General features: G+C 41.0%; 1 protein-coding gene and 1 pseudogene across 3 annotated transcripts in view; both read left to right on the forward strand.

Annotated features, from left to right (window-relative positions):
- Positions 1-20,465, forward strand: part of NFE2L2 (nuclear factor, erythroid 2 like 2) — a 37,315-nt gene that overhangs the window by 8,776 nt on the left and 8,074 nt on the right. Inside the window, exon 1 of one of the 3 annotated variants that reach the window (XM_036253651.1) lies at positions 19,611-19,689. The exons of the other annotated variants lie outside the window; for them this stretch is intronic. The gene's annotated coding sequence lies outside the window, so the exon portion shown is untranslated. Of the gene's footprint in view, positions 1-19,610; positions 19,690-20,465 lie in introns of those variants that run through there. 3 annotated transcript variants of the gene reach the window in all.
- Positions 5,023-5,121, forward strand: LOC118625884 (annotated as a pseudogene).

The raw sequence follows: 20,465 nt of genomic DNA on the forward strand, positions 1-20,465 counted from the left end.
CTCCTCAAACGAGAAGCTGGCCTGGCTTCAGGAGCTGGGACCACTGAGAGAGGTACCCTTCTTCCCAACCTCTAGCATCTCTCCAGCCCCCCTACCCCCTAATCCTTGGTGGAATGTAGTCAGAAACCATTTGGCAGAGCCTAGGAACAGGGCCGGGGCAGCTGTCACTCCTCCTGTGGGTGAATTAACCGGAGTCCCATACAGCATGGGATTCATGTTTCCCCTTTGCAGGGAGAATGAGACTGCAACACCCACTGTATTCTGACTTCCCCGGGACAGTTTATACTTACATATTCCTTCCAGTTAATGGTACACATGTATGTGACCACAGAGTAATTCAGTAATAATGGAACCTTTGGAATTCTTCTAAAGAGTGCAGATGAAGGCTCCATTAAGAGAGTTCCCAATTGCCCTGGCCGGTTTGGCTCAGCGGTTAGAGCGTCGGCCTGCGGTCCTGAGAGACCCGGGTTCGGTTCCCGCTAAGGGCATGTACCTTGGTTGCAGTTTGTCCCCGGCCCTGGTCGGTTGTGTGGGTGGCAGCCACTCGATGTGTTCCTTTCACATCGATGTTTCTCTCTCTCTCTGTTCCTCTCTCTCCCTCCCACTCTACCTGAACAAAAGATGGAAAAATGTCCTCGGGTGAGGATAAAAAAAAAAAAGAGAGAGAGAGAGAGAGTTCCCAATTTAGATAAGTATTTCCATTGTTGGTATCTTCTCTGCCCCTCCCCTTCCCCATGAGGTGCCCCTGGGGTGCCAGGGCAGGATTGATTATATATGGATATTTTGGCCCCTGGCTCTTTAACTTGGAGGGGGAGGTGGCATTCAGAAAGGATGTAAAGCATCTTAAGAGCTAGGGAAACCTCACAGCCTTTTCTCCCTACAGAGATGTGGATAGAAATGACTCTGCTAGATAGAAACTCATTCATCTCTCTTCCTTCTGTCCCTGACTTTTGGAAGTTGGGGCTCTAGGAGCACACATCTCCTGTTCTGTGCTACAGGTTTCCAGAGTTCACTTGCTAACGGTACCATTGTGCTATAAAGCTTCAGTGATTGTGTGTGCACTGGCAACTATAATAATGGAGACGGAGGGAACAATTAGTCTTTTATTTTGGTTCACATTACCAGCTCATTTCCTTCAAAACCAAGTTGTAAAGAGAACCAGCCTTTTGTTGTTATAAGACATCTTGTAAAAAGGGTGGGTGGGTGGGTACTAACATTTACTGAACACCTGCTAGTACTGTAGCAGGTCCTAGACAGATTCTCTACTTGATCTGGACAATAACGCTATGGTGATGGGGGCTGTTATCTCCATTTTACAGACAACAAAACCTATTCAAAGAGGTAAAATAACTTGTCCTGGGCCATGTGGCTCACAATGGCAGAACAGGAACTGAGGTGTCTGTCCATAGTCTCTGCTCTCCCTTCCCTGTTTTTTTTTTTATTTTTTATTTTTTCCTTCCCTGCCTTCTTTCTTTCTTTGTCTAACGACTTATGGCTGGTTTGTTAGATGCTAAGGAATAAGGGACTTCTTTACAGAGCTTAATTAAGACAGTGTCCCACCCTCAAGGAGCTCAGTCTGTGTTTATCAAAGCGGGTGCTGCTGGTGCATGGGCCCGATGGACTTCTCTTTAGAGTGAAGGACAGTCCCACATTACAGGATATTTTGTGACAGCCAGAAAATAGACCCATCTACCCCCATACAGTTCCAAACATTCGAGGTGGTGGTGGCAACCCAGTGGAATCACTGTGATGCATTTGCTTTTAGAATAGTACTGCTTGTTCTCAGGAAATCTTTCCTGGTCTTTGTGGATAGGCCCGCCATCTCCTCAGATGGCAGATCGCTCATACCTTGTATTCTAAACTGAAAGAGGGTAATGAGAGAGACACCATAGAAACTGATGAAGGCTCTAGAAACCAAAGGGACCAGGTACATTTCACTTAGGTAAAGGATCTAGTCTGGTTCCCTTAACAAAGAGCAATGTTATTTGATGGTAGTTGTTACCATTTCTTGGGTCTGTAGCAGGGAAGAATTGGTCTGAAAAAGACCAGTTCTACTGGGTACTTTTTGAAGATGCCTGAGAACTGAAGTAAGAAAGTGAGGGAAGCTATAGAATAGCTGAAGAGGTTGAGATATAATAATTTGATGCTTTAGGACAAAAGTCTAGAAAATGGAGGCAAAGTGAGGTCACCCATTTCTTGTCCTTTTTCTGAGGGAAATAACTAGTGTTCTCTACGAAAATACATTTAATCAAACATTTGTATTTACTGATTAATCATTACATTATCCAAATTATAAAATTCTTTAATGGATGTATAAAGATGCTATCATATTTGTTCTCTCAAAAAATCAACTTTATTGTTAACTTGGAGTGTGTGTTCAAGATATAATACTTTGTTTTTAGTAGAGTACCCAAAGAGTAATTTGAATTATTGTTACTGTGAATGAGGGTAAATAATTTTTCTATGACTAATGGTTGGGTCATAAACGATATTAAACATGATACCTTTGTTAATTCAGTAATCATAACTCCTTAACCCCAGATATCTTAAGGTATACAATGAAAATACTGAATACTGGGTGTAAATGTACACTTATTCATTCCTCAAATATTTATTAGGTATTTACACACCCTGGGGAACTTTCAGGGCATGAGATTATCATACTCTTTCAAGATAATGCAGCAAGTGTGTTGTCCTCCCTGAAGGACATTTGCTTTTCACATTGCCCCTGTTCCTTAATCGATCCTTTTGCCTCTTGTACACCTGGATTAGAGGGCATGCTTCACATCATAAGGAGTATAAATTACTTTACATCTTTATCCCTTCTGCTTAAGGTATGACTTCTAGGATAGGGACTGTATTTCATTTTTGTAACTGATGTCTGGCACCAGGCCTGGTACTTAATTAATTGTAATTGCTCCACAAACATGAGAGTGAGTCTGTTACTACGCTCTAGGAACTTGGTATTTATACAAGCTCCTCTGTGATATAGGACAGCTTCATGACAGTACAGAGGAGAGGTAGCATTTTAACTGCACTTTTTTTTTATAAGCCATGGGTTTCATTTGGCTCAAGCTTTAGTTGGGAGCTTGAGGGAAGATGCAGGCGTGAGCTGGACAGACTGGCTGCATATTGGGTCGCTGGGGCTGAAAAGGTTAATTAGAGGATCTCCAGTGCCTCTGAGTGGCGTTGCAACTATACAAGGCAGCTGGAAATCATGGGAAGTTTTTGAAAGGGCAAGATACATGAGCCGAATGTGGACGGGAAGTTTTTATGGCCTGTGAATCGGAGGACGAACACGTTGGAGGCAGAGACATGGTGAGGGGGCTCTTCTGTGTGTGAGTGGTTGAGTCGGTTTGGCATCAGCCCGCCTATCAGGGATCTATAATTGTAACTCTAAATTGTACCTTTGTTAACTATTCAAAAATACTTTTTTAGAGTTTTAAGGGGAGTAGATTTTCTCCTAATTTTGGCCCCGTGATGCAACTGTTTGTACTCAAGTTTGCATGCCCTGTTATTCCAGTGTTGTAACAGAAACCCGTCCGCCGGTATACTAATGTCACTGATGTCAGGAGAGGAAGATGAGCAAGAAGCTGCCGTTTTGCTGTGAGGATGTATTGTTTTCTTCAAGGTGGCACAGGGGGAGTTTCTCTCTTTCTGCCCTTTTCTAAGATCGATTTACTCTTACTGTCTTCAGTCCCCTCCAGTAGTCTCATCCTCGGCTTCCAGTCCCAATGATTGGCAGTGTTCACCCAAGAAAAGAGAAAAACAGACAGTATCCTCTTTTCCCTCCCATGGGCTTTCCTTGTGAGTCCTGAGCTAGCAGAGGTAGGTGGTGGTGGTGGCAGGCTCTTCCCAAAGCTGGGCAGGGTGCTGATGCTTTAACAAGCTGATTTTGTCACGGGTACTCCTTGTTCTGCCGTGAGGGAAGGAGCATTGCCCCTGCTCTGTGGGCAGAGAACTCAGGCCTTGAGAGGTTAAGTTGATCGATTTCACAGTGGAATGTGCCTCCGTTTCATCCTCTTTGACATGGCTGATATCTACATCACAGCATTCCGAAATTAAGAAAATTACTGGGCACCCTAGCCAGCATGGCTTGGTGGTTAGAGCATCCGCCAGCGCACCGAAGGGTCTCAGGTTTGATTCCTGGTCAAGGGCACTACCTGGGTTGCAGGCTGATCCCGGGTCTGGTCCGGTTGGTCCAGGAGGCAATCAGTCTATGTCTCCTGACATAGATGTGTGTCTCCCCCCCCCCCCCACTCTCTCTAAAAATCAATGGAAAAAAATTCTTGGGTGAGGATTAACAAAAAAAAAGAAAGAAAAGAACTGGGCACAAGATGGAGCACACTGTACGTGTTCAGCAAGTGGTGGCTGTGATCATTATCGTACTTATATTTCTTATTTGTCGGGGATATTGGAATGTGTGAGGATCTAAGATGTCCATGGCCACTTGAAAAGTACCTCCTTGAATTCTAGCCGTGTAACAGCATAAACATCCATGCCTCTTCTTGCTCTTTGCTATAGACTTCTCACTCTCCTGTGGTCTTCCATATGCATGTCCCTGGTCACCTGTGAGGGCCTGATTGTTGTGGCAACAGAAGCTTCCTGAAACAGAACACTGATCCATAGCAAGGCCTTAACATGTGCCCTAGGACAGCAGAGGGCCATGCACTGCCCAGCTGCCTCTGTGGGACCCATGGCCTGTCTGCTGGGTCCCCTGTACTTATGTGGATTGATAAGCTATGCACTGAACTCCTTCCCAGATACACTCCTTCAGTGGTGGCAGAATTTCTTACTCTGGGGTTCTGGGCTTATAAACGGAGCACTGTTTGTACAAACAGGCAAGTCGTGCGAACAGAAAGGGAGTGGGGAGTGGAAGGCTAAATCCAAACATGAACTGAGCCGGTCCCTGTGGCCTTGTCTGCTTCTAAAGCCCACACCCTTCTTTTAGTTTTTAAAGACTAAAATATTTCTTTAGTAATAACTACCTCAAGGTAACTGGCCTTTTTAAAAAAAGGCAGAGTGCTCGCTTCGGCAGCACATATACTAAAATTGGAACGATACAGAGAAGATCGGCATGGCCCCTGCGCAAGGATGACACGCAAAGCGTTCCGTATTTTAAAAATAAATAAAATTTTAAAAAGGCAGAGTGGTGACCCTCGGGATGATGACACAGCTGAAAACGTTTTACATTTACCATCTGTTGTTGCCATGCAGATGTTTGATACATAACATAAGCAAGTTAGGGTCTCATCTTCTACTTTTTGTATAGTGGTTAGACTCAGAAGCCTAGAAATCAGATACTTCCCATATTCATTTGACATCTGCAATAGGAGTTGAATTTATTTATAGTATTAATACCTCACTCCCAAGTTGTCCTGTATTTCTAAGGGGTATTCACATACTGTTATTTTCATATGAAGAACACTTCTGTGAGGATGGGCATTGTGTCTGGGTTTTCCCTTGTAAGGACAGCACAGTGAGGTTAGGTGGCTAGGCCAGAGCTACCCGTGCAGCTGGTTAGCAGCAGAGCCCGGCTGGCACCCCGCGGTCTTCCTAAGCCTTCGAGCAACCTCTCTTAAAGAGGCCTAGGTTATTCTGAAGTAAGAGCCTGTGTCATTTGAGTGCTTCTGTAATATAAACCTGGGTTGGATCTCATTGTCACCATTTATTAGATGGAGGTCTTCAGGCAAAGTTACTTAACATTTCCATGCTTCGGTTTCCTTGCTCTAAAAGGGTGATGATAATACTACTACCTACCCCACAGATTGGTGTGAGCATGAACAGATAATGAATACAAGTGCCTGGAATAGTGTTGAGCACATAGAAAGTGCACAATAAGTGGTTGCCGTTATTATTACTTAGATTGTGTCATACCTGTGTTTAATCTGGACTTAAAATATTGGCACTGTGATTTTTCATTCTCAAATCTTAATGTAAAGGCTCACCAAGTAACAACTGTTCTTACATATTTATTTAGTGGGTTAATTGAAAAGATTTATATTAACGAAAGAAGGATTCCTATACTGATTTGAAGAGAATGAAATATGCACTATTTATAATTTCCTCTTTAAGAGGTCTAAATTGCTGTCAGGCACTGGCAACAAGTGGATACTGTGCATTTTCAAATGTGCTCATCGGAAAGCAGTTGCATTGTCATTTCCAAACTCAGGATTATTCATATCCTTAGTTGGAACACGTAACATTTTCCCATCACCTAAAACCCCTTATTTCTACCCAGTCTTCAGATGACCTTTGCGATAATCATGGTGATCGTGTGGCATCTATCTGGACCATAACTTTTGCTAAATAATCTCAAGATGATTTGTTAGTCATTTTGAGCCTCTTAGTAATTCAGATTCACACTAGCATTTTAGGTAATTGAGGTAGTTTTTTACAAACAATTGCTAAAAGTATAAATACTACCTAGTGTAGTTGGGAAGGGTTAATGTTCCCAGTGTATCCTCAGGAAGCAGTTTACACAACAGAAGAGTTTGGTTCAGGAGCTTCCCCGCTCTGGAGGGTGGAGGGCTTACTCCACGGGCTCCTGCAGAGCTACACTGTCCAACACCATCACTAGCCACTTGTCACTTTTCAGTGCTTGAAATGGGCTAGTGCAGCTGACGAACTGAATTTTTTTAATTTAATGAATTTTGGTTTAAATGTAAAAACAGCAGTATAAGATTTTTCTGTTAAACACAACTTTTGTTTTGCTAGGACTGCATTTTGTGATGTTGGGCAAGATTTGTTGTAGTATATGTTGAATGTGTTCATCACTTCTAATTAATAAATTTAGATTTTTGGTTACATGTTGAAATAAATTTTGATATATTGAGTTCAATATATTGTTAGAATTAAATTCACTTTTGTTTTTAGTAAGGGTACTAACAGTTGTTATATTACACATATGTGGCTTGCATTATATTTCTATTGGACAGAGCTGCTCTAGAGCATCCATTACAGGTGACTGAAATTACCCTGTTTTAAAATTCAGAATTAGTTTTCAGATTTATATTTTGGACTTCATAGAATCAGAGGTATTTGGAGGAAAGGATCCAGCCCTATCCTCTGGCAAATGAAGAAACGGAGAATAGCTGTTACTATAAAATGGGGACTGGGACTTGGTGTTCTCTACAGCCTATTACTTTGTGTCCTGGTTTATTTGACATTGGAAACATGGTGGGTGTCAGGGCTTCAAAGAAGTTAAACCAGATCCAGACTAAAGAAGAGAAATTATTTTAGATGGTAAGTAAAAGGAACTTTGTGCTGTGCCTGCCAGTGGACACTGACCAATTATGTGTTTGATGTGTATTTTTGTTGGGCAGTATCATGATACTGTCATGGGGAGCAGTAATAAGGTAAAAATAATTCCTACCTGTTGAGCATTTACTTTGGAAAACTCCATACAGCTGGCTTTCAGATTTTAATTTAAGACTTTTCTCTTAAGCCAGAGATTTTAAAGCAGACAGACCCACAGCTTTTGTCCTTGAGAAAACTAAGAGCTTGAGTTCATGTGTTTACTATTCAGTTAGATTGTCTGAGAACATTTGGTAAAAGTTTAGGCCTGTTTTATGCTGTTGTTTTCTCAGGAGTGTAGCAAAACTGATTGAAAGGAAATAGCCACCAACAACTACAGTGAGCACCCTTGGAGTAAACCAGAATCATACTTCTCTTTTGAGGAGCATATGGGGAAAGGGAGGCACTACGACTTACTAAGTGGTGATTTGACTTACGGGTTCGCCCGCCAGATTGAGAGAAGGGCTGCTTCTGCTGCAAACGCCATGTCGCCGTATCGTGATGCAGGTGCAATGATTTGTGCCCTTACAGCACTACGGACGTGAGGGCTGCTGTCTCCTCGGCTTTCTTTCTCCAAGGAGACTTGGGACTATTCCTTGAATTGCATTTGGTCTTAGTGAGCCTTTGGATGAGTCCATTTGGAATGTGCTTTTAGTGGTTACATGGCCTTGACCTCATGATTTTGGAGTTCTTAGGGCTCCACATTAATTTTGAGCCACTTTTGCTCTTGGTAGCAGAGATGATCTGCCTGAAGGCTTACAACAGGGAGGCTCTTAGATTGTATTGAGCTTGGGGGTGGGGGAAGGAACGTTTTCAACAGAAAAGTGAAGGTTGAACATTGGTCGTTTGAGCATTAATTTGGCTGCAGGATAGAATCCTGTACAACAGTTTTATAAAGATCTGTTTTCAAAGGAATTCCTAATAGTTCATGAATCTTTAATACAAATTGCAATAGGAAAGTCTAGTTTAAAATCTAATTTGTAGCCCTGGCCGGTTTGGTTCAGCGGTTAGAGCGTCGGCCTGCGGTCCTGAGAGACCCGGGTTCGGTTCCCGCTAAGGGCGCGTACCTCGGTTGCAGTTTGTCCCCGGCCCTGGTCGGTTGTGCGGGTGGCAGCCACTCAATGTGTTCCTTTCACATCAATGTTTCTCTCTCTCTCTCTGTTCCTCTCTCTCCCTCCCACTCTACCTGAACAAAAAATGGAAAAATGTCCTCGGGTGAGGATAAAAAAAATAAAATAAAATAAAATCTAATTTGTATTGGATTGACCAGATGACCCCTCCTGGGTTCTGCTCAGTCAGATGAGACCCAAGGCTGGTTACCCATTTAGCATCTCTGGGCCTCAGGATCCTCATTTATAAACCTGGGACTCTCCAAGATTACTCAGCTCTCCTTAGTCAGTTAGGCATTCTAAATGTAGTTTAATGGCCAACAAACATTTGTTTCTGAGAGACACCTCCCTAGAAAGAATGCCTCTTTAAGGAGTTGGTAAATGGGTCAGCCTGGCTGGACTTGCTTTTTCTTTAAAGTTTACCTTATCTGTTAGAAGGGTTGAGGTTGCTGATTTTGCCTGTCACGATTGAATGTTTCACCTATTGAGGCTGCCCAACCTCCGTCTTATCTGTGTGTGTACCATGGCCTCTGCATTTCTTGCCCCTGCCACTGTTCTACCAGCTCCAAAGGCACCAGCCAAGCTTAGCTTGGCTGGAGCAAGGCTGGGCATTGACTGGTAGTTAAAGAATGCTGTCCTCTGGCCAACTGACATTTCTGTATGTGAAGCTTATTCTCTTCTTTAGCCTTAATTTTATTGTTAAAAGATAGTGGGAAGGGCCAATTTTGAAATGATTTTGAAATTAACGTAGGAAACCATTACGAACAGTTAATATGTATTGATTGAGTACCATGTGCTGATATGATGCAAGGTGTGACGGACACACAAGTTGGAGAAAGAGCGGGGAATATGGCTGGTGGGAATATAAAAGGTACAACCTCTGTGTAGAGCTGTTTGGCAGTATCTATCATAATTTAAAATGCATATACTTTGATTCAACAATTCCACTTCTATGTATTTATCCTACAGATATCCTCCCACATTTATGAAAGGATTTGTTACAGGATATACATTATAGCATTGTTTCTAATAGCAAAAGATTAAAAATAACTTAGAAGCCCAACAAGGGACTGATTACATAGGTATATTATTATAGTATATTTGTATAATGAAATACTGCTCAGCCATTAAAAATAATGGGATAACTCTATGCCCTGATGTAGAACAATCTCTAAAATATATTAAATAGGGAGGAATGTGTGAAACACTATGATTATGTGCTACTTTGTATGTATCTATGTGTATGTATTTAATAGAATATCTTCCTAAGAAAACAAGAAAATAGTGCCAGTGGTTGCCTTGGGGGAAGGTAACTGGGAGATTACTTTTGCAATTTTTATATTTATTTATTTTATTGAAGTTATTGAAGTGACATTGGTTAATAAAATTATAAAGGTTTCAGGGGCACAATTCTATAATACATCATTTGTAACTTGCAATTTTTAAGTTTTGTACCACACACCTGTTATCTGTTTACAGAAGACATAGTCAGGAGTTTACAGTTTAGTCAGACCATTGTAAGAAAGCCCAGATAAGACGTGTAAAGTATAAAATGCTGGCTTTATGGAAGGCTTGATTTAAATGCTAAGCCCCCCTTGTGCAGTTATGTTGACATGATATACCTGTGAGTCTTCAGGGCAGGCAGGTCTGAGTGTCAGGAGGGCTGCCTTCCAAGTCTTAGTGTCCTGCCTGGGGAGAGGGTACTGGGACTAATACAGTTTCCAGACCTTGTCCTATTGTGTGAGTACCAAGGAGCAGCACCATGGCGTGGGAAGAGCCTACCAAGCTCAGAAACAGTTCTGGGTTGGAGTCCTGGCTCTGCTAGCTGCTGGACATGTGATTTGGGACAGGATTGCTTAGTGCCTAAAGCCTAAATGTGTTCATCCATAAATAAAGATAAAGCACCTTCCCTCGCGCTACTGCAGTGAGGCTCAAATGAGGTAGGGACAGCCCACAAACACTCCTGTAAACCATACTAACACTGGCTGTAATAGAAGCTGTTGGTGCCTGGAGGCTGGCAAGCTGGAGCAAGAGATACTAATTCAAAAATTAAAGTAAAGCAAAAACACATATTGTCCCCTCTGCCAGATAACTTGGCAAAAGTTGTAAAAGTAGAAAAGTAAACCAAAGCTAGTTTTGAAATCCTTGACCTCAGACCTTGGGGCAAGTCGTTTTACCTTCTAGATCTGTTTCCCTATTTGAAAAATAAAAGGGGCTGTCTGTGTGAGTCCTCTGGTCCCTTCCAGTTATAGCATTCTGTGACACTGTGGCATTAGCAGTAATTCCCATCTCGGTTGAGATGAGTCATACTGACTGAAAAGTCCAAAACCCAGGAGAACGTCTCGTAGTCTCTTTACATATGAGAATTTTTTCCTTGCACTGGAAATCTGAGCCTCTGTGGAGAAAACATTACCTCTGCCGGGGGTGGGAGGGAGGTGGGGGGGTGGAAACCAAGAATGCATAGAATGGAGACGTTCTCGCCACCTCTGTAGCCTCCTTGCTATTAGATGTTCACTTGCACTAGACCTTTGGAAAACCAGGTTTAACCCTTGGTTTACTGGATAGGATGCTTATATGATTGTAACTGGTGTACTTCGTGTCAGTTGTCACTCCTATGTGAGGTCTTTCTGTGCAGTTTAGTGATGCCTTAGCTCCTACAGTTCCTTGTCACTTCTCAAAACTAAGATCAGAGACTTTTCATCTTTGAGTCCCCAGCACCTAGCACAATCCCAGGCACCTGAGAGGTGATTTCTACATATGTATTAGAAGGGTAGATGGATTACTAAGGGTAGTATGTGTACTAATCTTGTTGATCTTGACCACCACCTTTATTGTCACTACCACCATTCTGGTAAAATGAGCCATTAGTAGCTTATTAGCTCAAGAAAAAATTCATTTTAAAAAAAAAAAGTTCTCGGGGGAGGATAAAAAAAAAATTCATACTTTAAAAAGTTCACACTAAGAAAATTAAACAGATACCTGGAATATATTTTAACAGGATCTGCAGTTTTTAACAAAAGAAAGCTAAGTATTTTAAATAGGCTCTCTATATATTACAGTATATAATATACATGTCTAAAAATCATCATCATCACCAGTGTTCACTACCACCACGGGCACACAAGTCTTGGGTTAACAGCAACAAACAGCATATAGTACTTACTTGGCTCCCAAGCCTGGATGACTGTCTTGTTTCTTACTTTTTTTTTCTTTTTTTCTATTTTAATCCTCACCCAACTATATTTTTTTTCATTGATTTTTTTGTTTGTTTGTTTGTTTTCAGATAGAGTGAGAGGAAGGGAGAAAGAGAGAGAAACATTTATGGGAGAGACACATCAACTGGTTGGCTCCCACAGGACTCCAACTGAGCTGGGGATCAAATCCACTACCCAGGTATGTGCCCTACACCAGGAAGCATACCCTTGACTCTTCGGTCCACTGGCCAACATTTGATCCACTGAGCCAAATCGCCCAGGGCGTGATTCTTACTTTTTAAAGCTAATTGTGTAGTATGGACATTTTAATGATGTTGTCCATGAACATGGTATATGTTTTCACTTTTTTATATATTCCTCTATTTCTTTTTTTGGTGTCCTGTAGTTTTCTCAAAACAGGTCTTTTACCTCCTTGTTTAAGTTTATTCCTAGGTATCATATTTTTTTTTGTTGCAATGGTAAATGGGATTGTTTTTATTAGTTTCCCTTTCTGAGTGTTCATTATTGGTGTTTAAGAATACCATTGATTTCTGGGTGTTAATTTTGTGTCCTGCTACTTTGCCAAATTAAAATGTCCATACTGCCCAAAGCAATCTACAGATTCAATGCAATCCCTATTAAAGTACCAACAGTATATTTCACAGATCTAGAATAAATACTCTAAAAGTTTATTTAGAACCAAAAAAGACCCCAAGTAGCCATCTTGAAAAAGAATAACAAAGTGGGAAGGATCACAATACCAGAAATCAAGTATACTACAAAGCCATCATAATCAAAACAGCCAGGTACTAGCACAAGAACAGGTATATAGATCAATGGAACAGAACAGAACCCAGAAATTGACCCAAGACAGTACGCACAATTAATATTCAACAAAGGAGGCAAGGGCATACAATGGAGAAAAGACAGTGTATTCGATAAAAGGTGTTGGGAAACTTGAACAGATACATGCAAAGAAATGAAACAAGACCACCAACTTATATCATGCACAAAAATAAACTCAAAATGGATAAAAGACTTAAATGTAACTCATGAAACCATAAAAATCCTAGAAAACATTGTAGACAGAAAAACCTCAGGCATCAATCATATGTAAAGGAATTTTCACTGATACATCATCTAGGGCAAGAGAAACAAGGGAAAAAATTAATTCATGGGACTATATGAAACTAAAAAGCTTCTGCACCGCAAAAGAAACCAGCATCAAAATGGAAAAGGAACCCACTATATGGGAGAGCATATTTAAATGATACATCAGATAAGGGTTACTATCCAAAATATACAGAGTACTCGTACAACTCAACAAGAGGAGACAAACAATCTATTTTAAAAATGGGCAGAGGACCTGAATAGACACTTCTCCAAACAGGACATACAGATGGCCAGGAGACATAGGAAAAAATGCTTAATATCTCTAATCATCAGAGAGATGCAAATTAAAACAACTTTTAGATAATCACTTCACACCTGCTAGAATGGCCGCCATCAACAAATTCTCAAACAAGTGCTGGAGAGGGTATGGAAAAAGGGGTGGGGACTCTAGTACACTGCTGGTGGGAATGCAAACTGGTGCAACCACTATGAAAAACAGTATGGTGTTTCCTCAAAAAATTAAAAATGGAATTGCCATTTGACCTGGTGATTCCAAATCTCAGAATATATCCTGAGAAGCCTGAAACACCAACCAGAAAGGATATATGTACCCTGCCCTGGTCGGTTTTGCTCAGCGGTTAGAGCGTCGGCCTGCAGTCCAGAGAGACCCGGGTTCAGTTCCCACTAAGGGCACGTACCTCGGTTGCAGTTTGTCCCTGGCCCTTGTTGGTCATGCGGTGGCAGCCACTCGATGTATCCCTTTCACGTAGATGTTTCTCTCTCTCTCTCCCTCCCACTATATCTGAACAAAAAATGGAAAGATGTCCTCAGGTGAGGATAAAAAAAAAAAAAGAGTATATGCACCCCTATGTTCATAGCAGCGCTATTTACAATAGGTAAGATCTGGAAACCACCCAAGTGTCCATCAGTAGATGAGTGGATGAAAATGCTGTGGTACATGTACACAATGGAGTACTATGCACCTGTAAGAAAGAAAGATCTCTTACCTTTGAGATGACATAGAAGGATCTGGAGTGTTATGCTGAGGGAAATAAGCCAGTCAGAAAGACAAGTACCACATGATCTCATTTATGGAACATCATGAACAAAAGGAGCTGTTGATCAAAATAGATCCAGAATAATGGAAGTAGGGGACAGACTGACAGACCTCAGAGGGATGGGGGGTCGGAGGGATGGGGGGTAGGGAGGTGGGAAGAGATAAACCAAAGAACTTATATGCATATATGCACAACTACTGGACAGACATGAGGTTGGAGAAAGAAGGAGGGTGGCGGGAGCAGGGAGGAGGGGGGGTCAATAGGGGACATCTGTAATATTTTCAACAATAAAATAAATACATTAATAAAAATGAAGTAATTGTAGGCAGGTAAATCTGAAAAAGGAGCTTTGAGATTGATATAAATAACTGCTTTTTACAAATGCAGGACCTAAATTGGTAAAAGGATCACTCAGAGGTTTAGAGGTGTTTGAGCACACTGGAGCACTGCCCTCCCTCACAGGGAGGAGTTGCCTGGTAGGAGGCACACAGGGATGGCAGGCAGGGCTGTTTGGCCTCAAGGTGGATATAGTCCACACCAGTTCATTTCAGTGTACATACGGTAAAGTAGGTTAGGGAGATAGAGCCAATGCTCCTGAAGAGCCAATTGCTAATAATGGTGTGTGCCAGTGTGTGTGTGTTTCTCTGGAGAACCATTCTAATAGTAATGGAAGATCTACTCACAAAGGTGAGAAGTTCCTTTCATATGTGGAGGACAGCGTCCAGAACTGAATACTTATATGGCTTGATCAAAAATGGGGAAGAGATTAGAAAAACGTATCCTAAAGTTTGCTTATCAAACCAAGTCATTCTCTTGGCAAAGTAGTGATAACCCTTACAGAAACCCCTTGAGGGCTAGCTGCAGCATCCTGCGGAGACAGATGCAAACCACCAAGAAATAACCCCATTGCAGGGGTTTTTCAGCTGGTGTGCTGAAAGAATTTTCAGAATATTCAGTATCTGACTGTTTAGTCTTGGGCACTGACCTGTTTTCCCTTAGACTGTCAAATTAAAAAATGACAGCAGCCAATACAACAATAGCTGTCCAGTGTGAATGAATCAAAATTATACCTTTTTTGTTTTCAAATCTGCAAAAAATTTATTTTTTTGGTGTGCCACAGCATTTTAGTAATTAGTTTGTGTGTGCCATGAGATGAAAGAGGTTGAAAATTGCTGCTCTGTTGGGATCCAGGTGTGAAACTTCTCATGGTAAAGTCAGATCCATGCACTTTCTGTAGTAGGTGGGATCACCATTTTGGAAAGTAACTTTCTGATTTCTTTTTGGCTCAGTACCTATGTGTCTTTTGAGAAAATAAATAATCCAAGTTCCTGTTCTAGTCTTGCTTTATCTTTGCATCATGCTTTGCATTTTGCAGACAAACGTAATGGGTGAGTTCCAGTAAACTGGTAGTATCATATTTCTTAGACTGAGTCATGGCTAAGAAACTTGTTTGTGAACAGGAAGCAGCCTATGAAAGTGTCCGGACAGAGTAACATGTCAGACTGAGGAAACTGGGCCACTTTCTTGTTAAAAAACAAAAAGAAGAATGTTCTGCAACCAGGGAATAGCAAATCTGTGATCTAGGGTTTTCACTTGTTGAATAATTTGTCTTGGTGTGTGTGTGTGAGAGAATTTTTATGTTGTTAAAAACTGCTAGTTGTTGAAGATTAGGGAAGTAATCCTTAGTGAAATTTCTCGAGAAGGAAAACCTGAATTAGTGATAACTTTAACTACCATTAGAAGTCTCCGCTAACATATATAATTAGTTGATAGGTCAATTAATTTTTAAAACGGAGCTGTAATTACACAGAAACTAACCTGGTGACATTTACATTTGGCCTAGATGGCTGGAAGGCCATTGATGGATAACATTTTGTGACTCTATGGGGGAGTGGGGAGATTTCTTAGTTTTTTAAATTGGGGAGACTCTGGTAAACAAAATTATGTAGGTTTCATTTGCACAATTCCACAACACTTCATCTGTACATTGTATTGTGTATTCATCGCCCCAAGTTGAGTCTCCTTCCAGCACCATTTATCCCCACTATACCCTCCACCATCTGCCCCCTTAATTTTTGTTTTTAATCACCTACTTCACAATTATTGTAGCAATATCTGTAAAAGTTAGCAAATTAGTCCAGTAGAACCAAAAGTACTTGAATGTGGGAAAACTATAAAGAGTAACCTGTCATCTGCCCCCTGTAGAATTCTCGCTGAGAAAACAATTGTGTTGTGTATCTGTAATGAAGCAGTGGGAGAGAAGCGAAGAGAAGTGAACGGTAGATAAATATTTATGAAACATAATGGTCATCAGCGAGATGTACTTTAAAAATACACTTGGTCGGTGTCATTTTACTTAATTTTAGTAGTGATTGTACCTGCAAAGAACAGCCTTATGAATCAAGATCTTTTTTGTTGTTTTATCAATTTCTTCAAAATTCAGGCATGCCCTCTAGTTTGTTCTTGTAGTCTATAGCTCTTCATTTGGTTTATACCCTAATGTGGTAGGATGTGATTCGTGTTCCATTCAGTTTTGCTAAAAAATATTTGAGCAGCTTTTATTGAAAAAAATATGAAATCACCCTGGCCGGTTTGGCTCAGCGGTTAGAGCGTCAGCCTGCGGTCCAGAGAGACCCGGGTTCAGTTTCCGATAAGGGCACGTACCTCAGTTGCAGTTTGTCCCCAGCCCTGGTTGGTCGTATGGGTGGCAGCCACTCAATGTGTCCCTTTCACATTGATGTTTCTTTCTCTCTTCCTCTCTGTCTCTCTCTCTCTCTTCCTCTCCCTCCCTTCCACTCTACCTGAACAAAAAATGGAAAAATGTCCTCGGGTGAGGATTAAAAAAAAAGAAAAAAATATGAAATCAGATTTAGCTTTTAGGTAAATAATATAACTACATGGACATAATATAAAGACTGAAATATTTGAAAGAAAAACATTACCAGGTAACTTAGACTCTGGATGCTAATAATTAACATTTGTATGATGAGATCTCAGAAGAATAAACTAAGATTTATTATTCTTTCTTAATGAAAATATATTGTTTAAAAAAAGAATAACGAGATATTGTCTTAACCCTTATATGGTAAAATTGGAAGTGAGGATCAGTTTTCATTTTCTGTTTACAAAGTTAGTAATCTGCAATTTATTTTTTCTAGCAGTTTAGGTGGAATTTACTTTTAGAAGGAAACCTCCCAATACCTTCCAGTCATTCTTAGGACAGAATAGAGGATGGAAGAGAGGAGGGAGCGAAGGGTATTGGGGGAGGGATGCAGGTTTCATTTACACATTTGCACATATGATAGTTAACCATTTTACTTTTCATTTCAAATACTTTTCCAAAGCCTCAATTTACCGAATTGCTTTAATTTAGAAGATTGTGAGATCTTTCCTGATATTTTCACTTTTGCTTTATCTTTTCTAATTTGGGGGGGGGGGGCGGATTTTTCTGAGCATACTAAATACTGGTTTGTTCAAGGCACTACAACTGGCTTTCAAAAAAATATTTAATATGGGATTCTGTGTTCAAGGCCATTCTTCTTTGTTTATCCTGGAACAAAGATGTTTGTTTTAAAGTGGTGTGAGTTAACTGTCCAACTTTAGATTTCCTGTAAAACGTGTAAGGGATTACCCAGATGGCAAATGATGATATATACATTTTAAATACGAGTATTTCCGTTGGGCCAGATGGTAATTTCATGCAAACTGTCGAACATTTATGTTTCTTATTAAATTTCCTTTTGTCTAAGCCAAGCTAGTAACGTAATTTGGAGCACAGTCAGGAATCACTAAAGGACAACAGAAATCCAGACACCAAGCGGCTGCGGCATTTGCCCCATGCGCCCCGTGAAGGCTCATGGCTGTCTTGCCCCCAGCAAGCTGGAAGGCTTTCATCTTATTCACATACCTGTTGAGGTGCTGTATAAACCATCCCCCTGCTCTCTCCCCCTCTCCAAATCCTTCTTATCTGCCATTTTTGCGTGGTGGCTTTCCCCCTTAGGCGCTTGGAGGGGGATAAGGCAGCCGAACTTCTTCAGTTCCTGGGATTTGCGTGCAGAACAGCAGTTGCAGTTCTTCCTTAGGCACTTCCCTTACCCCTAACCAGTGTCATGTTTGTTACGGCTGCTGCCAGACTGTTTCCTCTTAGAAGGTGCTCAGCTTTGCAGGGGTAGGTCACTTGTGGAAGAAGTCATGTGCCCAGTCACAGGGCTCCTTATAGGAAATGCTCACTGCCTGTTAGGTGAGCACAGGACACACAATCCTGAGTCTGAGGGGCTCCCCAGCACTGAGTCTTGGGTGAATAAACTGTTCTCATTTTCAACATAAAGTTTTGAGTATTTCATATAGTACCAAACCCCTGCAGGTTTTTTCCTTCTGAAATTTCGGCAAATATCTAAGTAACACAGTATTATATATTAAGGCCATGACAAGAAACCCATTGTTGCTGCAATCTAAATTTGATTAGAACGACTGTTTTTAAAAAAAAAAACAAAAAAACATAAGTTTTCTTTTAGAGACCTCTCTTCGCAAGAATAAAGGTTACATAAAAATAAACAAAACAGAGGAAGCCTCTTCGAAACCTGTTTGGGGCTTATCGTGATCTCAGTGCTGCATGAAGAACAATGAGATGGTGCCCTGGCCGGTTGCTCAGTGGTTAGAGCTTCGGCTCACAGACCAGAGAGTCCTGGGTTCGGTTCCCGTTAAGGGCACATACCTCGGTTGCAGTTTGTCCTCGGCCCTGGTTGGGTCGTGTGGGTGGCAACCAGTCGATGTCTCTCTCTCACGTCAATGTTTTTCTCTGACCTCCACGCCATCCCCTCTTTCCTGCTCTGTTTGAAGATAAATGCAAAAAATGTCCTCGGGTAAGGATAAAAAAAAAAAGAACAATTAGATGTCACTTGAAACACCTTTTGGTGGCATTCTTGGTGGACACAGTAAGCTAGGGCTGTACAAGTCCTCTGTCCCCCAGAGTCCCCATTGTTTCTGATCAGATAATGAGAACAGGTGCTCAAGAGCTGATACAAATGATACTTCATGGTTTATTTTTCCGGTTCGTTGATAAGGATTTATCAAAATATCTTTTCCTGATCATGTTATGGGAAATTTTTAAAAATTGAATTAGTTTGGAGCTGTGCATTGAAGGGTAGTCATGTCAGGACTTGAATGGCAATTGAATCTGTGTGTGTGTGTATTGTATGTAAAAGTTTACATAAAAGTGTGTTATTTACAAAACATGTTGCACATGCCTTGTAGCCAATTACAGACCTTCCCTGAGGAACCAAATAGCTTCATTGCTTTGTTATTTCATACTCCCACTATAGTTAGGTCCACAACTTCATTATTCAATGGCCTAGAGTTTGGGCTCACTTATAGCTAGTAGTAGGACTCACCACTGTCAGCATGCATAATAATATTTGCATATATTTGCATGTGCTTTACATTTATAGAGAGTTCTTTCACATGTCTCATTTGGTCCAACATCTGTATGATTAAGGGTGGGGTGGAATAATTACATTAAATTTATAGTTAAATCATCTGAACCCACTCAAGACATCTCATCTGGTGGGGAGGAAAAGAAGAAAAAAGCAAGAATAGAGTTATATCAACTCTTGGTGTGATTGCCGCTGATAATTTTAGAGTAAATTACATTTGCAATTTTCCTCCAACTACTGTAGGGCTACTTCGGAATAGTCACATTTGTGAGCAGTTGTTTCAACATATATTGCTTCAGTGCTCTTTCAGTTCTTTTATGAAAAAGTCGAAACTGGATACTGGTTCTTATCCTGAGATCTTTTTTTTTTTACTCCTTACCTGAAGATATGTTTTTATTGATTTTCTTTAGAGAGAAACATTGATGTGAGAAACACTGATCTGTTGTCTCCTGTACATGCCCCGACAGGAGATTGAACCCGTACCTAGGTAGGTATATGCCCTGAGAATCAAACCCTTTGGTGCACAGGACGACGCTCCAACCAGCTGAGCCACATCGGCCTGGGCCTGAGATCTCTTAATAAGGAGAAGCTCCAGGCCTAGGCAGTCTGGGGAAATGGTGGGGGCAGGTGTCAGAATGGTCCCCAGGTGCTGGAACAAGCATTTGGCTTTGTCCTTTATTGATCTTCTGAGTAGCTCAGTACATGTTCTGCATCAGTTTTTGAGATGGGTAGGAAAGGTACTGCTTATTTTATAGAGACTAGAATTCAATTGAGATGGCGAGATCATGCATTTTGGTGCTAGCATTTAGTAGATGTAAAAGTCGAGATAAGATATTCTGCTGTGTCTAGTTTCACCAAGAAGATATGCCCAATCTAATCACAATTTTAAAGTGGATTTCTCTATATCTGAGCCTTAGTTTTTCAAATGACCTTTGGGTAAACATGCCCATTAAACAAAACAAATTATTTTAAAATGTTTTTATTGATTTTAGAGAGGAAAGGAGGGGGAGAGACACACATGTCCATGAGAGAAACATCTATCGGCTGCCTCGTGCACGCCCCCTTCTGGGGATGGAGCCCGAAACCAGGCTTGTGCCCTGACCAGGAATAGAACCGGGGACCACTTCGTGCATGAGATGACACTCAACCAACTGAACCACACTGGCCAGGCGGAAACAAATTATTTTAAAATGGAAATTATTCTTATGATTTATTTTAATGGGGAGCCCCCTGAAAAGATAACCATGAATGCTTCTACATTGC

This window comes from Molossus molossus, unplaced genomic scaffold (assembly GCF_014108415.1).
Source record: "Molossus molossus isolate mMolMol1 unplaced genomic scaffold, mMolMol1.p scaffold_m16_p_11, whole genome shotgun sequence".
NCBI classification, from domain to species: domain Eukaryota; kingdom Metazoa; phylum Chordata; class Mammalia; order Chiroptera; family Molossidae; genus Molossus; species Molossus molossus.